Raw genomic sequence first — 4,730 nt, 5'->3', positions numbered from 1 at the left:
CCTTTGGTGACTGCTTGATCTGGTTTTTCCACTAGTCAGCTCAGAGGGCAGACAGTTTCCTCTCCTGATTTAAAACATGGAGTCTGGGGCTCTTCAACATGACTCATCTGTCTACTCTGCACCTATCGTTTAGCACAGTCTGTCAGACATCAGCCAGATAACAAAAGAACCTAACTTCCTCTCTGAAGTCGTTCAGAGCTGAACGGTGAGGAAAAAACCTGGGGAAATGGACGGTTGCATTGCCACAAATGTGATGTCGCTGGCAGATGTGAGGAAGCAAAAAAAAAAGAAAAAAGAAAAGAAGCAGATAGTTTATGGATTTTCCTTGGCTAATATGGAAATACTCATAACATACTGTGTTTGGGGAGAATATATTGCAGCCAGAAGTTGAGGGGTTAGAAAATGACCTTATGGAAACAATGAGTCATTTTAAAACTGGATCTCTCATTTCCTTTAGCAAAAAAAGATGTGCAGACCCAGAACTGACAGTCACACTGTCTGATTCTCAGAGAGATAGTGCTCGTTGGATGGTAAGTTTATGGGATCAAACCTCATGTAAAAATTAGTTTCCATTATTCTTTTGAACATCTTCTTCACTGCAGTGAGAGTAACTTGCCCCAAATGACATGGTTAATACCGTGAGGAGTCCAGCCTGATTCCTAGTCCAGATGCAGATGAGTTACAGCTGCCGAGGGGTGGCTCTGCAGCAGCTGCGCTTTCCTGCTCCAAAACCCTCGGTGTCACGGCCAAACATAAATCTTCCCTCTGTAAAGGACCTTTAGCTCAACCTGTGGCTGGTCCACTGATAAAGCTGTCCATAAAAACAGCCGTCCCACAGGCGTCAGTCAAGGCCCTTGCCATGTTAGCCCAAAGCCTGAGGTGTAATAGGTCAAAAACAAGGACGCCCACCTTTTGGCTGACATGTTAACACGGTGTTTTGCTTCAAAGTGAGTCTACACCCTGTGATTATCCCTCACACTCTTAGCTTTTTTTTTTAATCAGGATTTTAATATGTCAAGAAAAAGGCATCCTGTCTGTTCGATATTCTGAAGCGTGGAGGATTTGCAGTATTATGTTGCCAGGACTTGAAATGTAAAAGAACGCCTCTAGTTTGAACATGCTATTCACCTTGGCTTCCACAAACAAAGCTCAGTATCGCGAGGGGAGGGGGGAAGGAGGTTCAGGCCAGGAAAGTTGCAATGAATAAGTAGCTCGCTGATTACATGTCTGGGCTTTTCCATCAACAGACCCCATCTCCAGTGGGCTCTTCCTTTAAAGAGGCAACCACAGTTATGAGCTGTCCTCATCCCATGTTAAGCCATGGGAGGATTGTGGTCCTGCTAAATTACCCCCCCACCCCCACCCCCTCTCGCCTCCATCTATTCTGCTGATGGAAAAGAGCTGGTGACTGCAGCACAAACCTGAATACTAGAGTTGCCCACATAATAATATTTTCTGAGTCTAATTAAATTAGCTGCAGGGGGAACATTGCAGAAAAATTTAGATGTAGCATGTAGCCACACATTATCAGGCATCCCTCACTGTTATTGTCATGAAATATTGTGACAGCAATAACACAAAGTCCTCACAGTTGTACCAATCGAACAGGTTCTTCGTCTTCACGCCGTATGGAAAAATGAAATTTACAGCATGTGAGTTTGCTCATTATGAGCTGAACATGCTGCTCAACAGATGGCAGGCTCTAACATGAATAATTAGCTGTAATTAGATAATTAGAAAACACAAGCTGTTGGAAATGGGAATGTGAGCGACTAAATCAATGTTCCTCACTACAAAATGCCAAAGTTCAAATCCTCTTTGGCTCAACACGAGGCTCTCACCCAAGTCAGGGTCAAAGTTGAAAACCAGGGCAGTCTTTTCCTGGTCCGGCATAGCAGCGCTGCATGAGAAAAACTCTGTGCTGCAGAGTAAAGTAAAGTCCACGCACTGCTTCCACACAGAGCATGTCTTCACGAGGATTATTCTTCTGGTCTCCTTTACATCCAACACCGTGACTTTATGTCCAATAATGACCACATACGTTCATCAGGTTCGTTTTGTTGCAGACGTCTCACTGCAAGAGGCAGTTTTGTTCAGTAACAAACGTAAATTCCATTTTACAGTATCGGTGAGAATGTAAACACTGATGTGTAAACCTGCACAATCCTTTATGTTTCAGCTCTTAACCCTCACTTGAAAAGTGCTCTCACACTCTCTACTCTCTACTGCTAAATCCATCCATACACATGAATTCATACAATACCAACCGATAGACTTAAGATACACATTAAAAATAGAGGGCACATGTTGCAACACTATGAACTAAACCGACACACTCTACAACTATATGAAGCAAGGGAAGTTGTTGTCTTTGTGTTAGTGTGAGTCCGTGACAAAGTGCCTGAATGACTATTTAACTTTACCAGGTGGATCTGTTTGACTTGAAACCAGATCTTACACAAAGTCCTGGTAAACTGTCAAACATGTGGTTTTCATATCCTCTCCTGATGGCTCCAGCGATCATTGATCAAGCTAAATAAAACACACTAACACACTTTACTAAATGTGAACAATGTGCTGCCTCGACTGTCCTTTACTTTGTGAAGTGAACTGGTGCATGTACCTGCAGTAACGCATCAGTCGATACAGACTGTGATCAAACCCACGAAACACTGACCTTTCCTGCTGTTGATACCGACTGTATAACACACAGGTGATGTGAGTGTCACTGCAGAAGGAGAAAATTGCTAAATGCTCCACACACATAATCAGTGTGAAGCAAAATATATTGTTTCACATATACCATCATCATCTAATCATCTAATCTCAGATACATCTGTTAAATAGGTTCATATGAATAAACAACACTACATTCGACCGGTTCATGGAAAAACAGGTATGCGGCAGAGGAAAATAGGTGACGTCAGACATTCCAGTTTACCAGAGCACAGCGTTAACATATACAAGGGGTCGGAGCGCCCCGGTGTTTTACACACAGCCAGATGTGAAAGAATAAACTGTGGACTCGGTACACAGAGGAACTCAGAGGAAAGCTGTTTCCAGCACAATGTGCTCAAACTGCATGATCGAAACACAGAGAGATACAATAAAGGTTTTAGATTTAAAACCACAAATGTCAGTGAAATATGGTCGCTATGGTGCTTGTATTTGTTGTCTTATCTTCTAGATTCTTAGCTTTGATCCACTGATAATTTGTGACTGCAATGTATGAATATGTTTCTAGCAAAATTTCCATAAAATTCTATTAATGCATAAAAAACCTCTGATTACAAGGTTTTAATGAAGCTTCAAGTGTTGGATGAGTCTTTTCCTGGCGAGTCAGGCCTCTTGCTACCAACTCGATGGATGAAAGTTGTCCTGGTTTTCTTTGAGGAATGTGTCAGTTCTGTTTCAACACGGATTATATTATGCGCTGTACACTGTAAATTTACCTGCCTGTCAAGTGATCACTACCATGGAGGGTTTAGGGTTTTAGAAAGTCGTGAGAGAGAGCAGACTGTGTTATACGAGGTTATCAGTAGATGGGTGTAGGTATTAAGGCGGTATTGGTTACCATTTGTAAAATACCAAAAAAAATAGCCTAACTGTAATCTTGTTGCTTGATGTCAGGCAGTGTGGTGCAAAATGTTAAAGGGTCAGTCACAAAAATGAAAAAAACAAAAAGAGATGTCATTTAACCCCTTGGGGTATCAGACGGTTTCAGATCAGAAACTTCAACGTATCTCTAACATCAGAAGCTCCAGAGACAGAAAAACATGTTCAAATGTTCATGCATCCTTCCCACGTCTGTAAAAAACCACAATCTACGTTCACGTAACTTTTCATGTTATTGGCGTGGTGGCACAAATCTCACAGACAGATTGTTTCAAAACTTTAGCAGTCAATGTGACATTATCTGCATGGTTTTCTAGCACTAGATTTAAGTGAGAAAATCTGTTTTTTTGGGTCAACCAACAGTTGAAATCATTAAAACCACTCTGCACTGTTAAACACGCTGAACACATCTGTTCGCCTTTTCGAGCGCAGACCGAAGTGCTGGCACAAAATGTCTCTCTCTCGCTCTGTTATTCTCCCTTGTCTCTGCATCTCACTACAATCACTGTATGTGAGAGTCCATGAACATAATGGCTGATGATTAAGTCGGCTGTATAAACTTAACGTGTTGTGAATCACTTCCTTGGTGCAGACTTGTGGCTTTCTCAAAACCACAGAAGTCCAGCAAATGCAACACAATGCAACCTAAAGTTTGCATTCCGCAACATTTCCAACCATCTTCATGCTGTAAAAGACAAACGATGGAAGACACATGTTCAACCATTATCATGCTTAAGGTGGGGAAGGACTGAGAGTTGTTTTATGAGGCGTCCTGTATTGGTGGTGAGGAGCGACCCTGAAGGCAAGAGAGATTTATTGCCTCCACATTTTGTCTGACCTCAGAGCTACAGCAGTTTAAAGATGCTGCATCCTCTCCTCAAACCAAATGGCTGCCTGAGGCTCCTTTTTTTAAATCCCACGTTTTCTTTCGCATTAGCCTGTGTTTTCTCATATCCTCGTCAAGCTCTCCAATCTTCCATTCCCTCTCCTAATCCCTATCAAAGCACACCATCTCCTTTTGGATTTTACCTTCATGCTGCACTCTTTCTCCCTTTTCTACTCTCCTTACTTATTCTTTTCCTTTCCTACTGTACCTATTTCAAGTGTGTACTTCT

At 42.0% G+C, this 4,730-nt stretch overlaps 1 protein-coding gene across 1 annotated transcript in view; it reads right to left on the bottom strand.

The window, feature by feature from the left end:
- col5a2a (collagen, type V, alpha 2a) overlaps positions 1-4,730 on the bottom strand; it is a 41,345-nt gene that overhangs the window by 25,837 nt on the left and 10,778 nt on the right. The window lies entirely within an intron of this gene.

The sequence above is a fragment of the Seriola lalandi genome, unplaced genomic scaffold (genome assembly GCF_002814215.2).
Source record: "Seriola lalandi dorsalis isolate HSWRI2012SDOR001 ecotype SW California unplaced genomic scaffold, Sedor1 jcf7180002054689, whole genome shotgun sequence".
In the NCBI taxonomy this organism is placed as follows: domain Eukaryota; kingdom Metazoa; phylum Chordata; class Actinopteri; order Carangiformes; family Carangidae; genus Seriola; species Seriola lalandi.
Note: the sequence above shows the minus strand (reverse complement) of the source record. Positions and strands in the feature narration are given on the sequence as shown.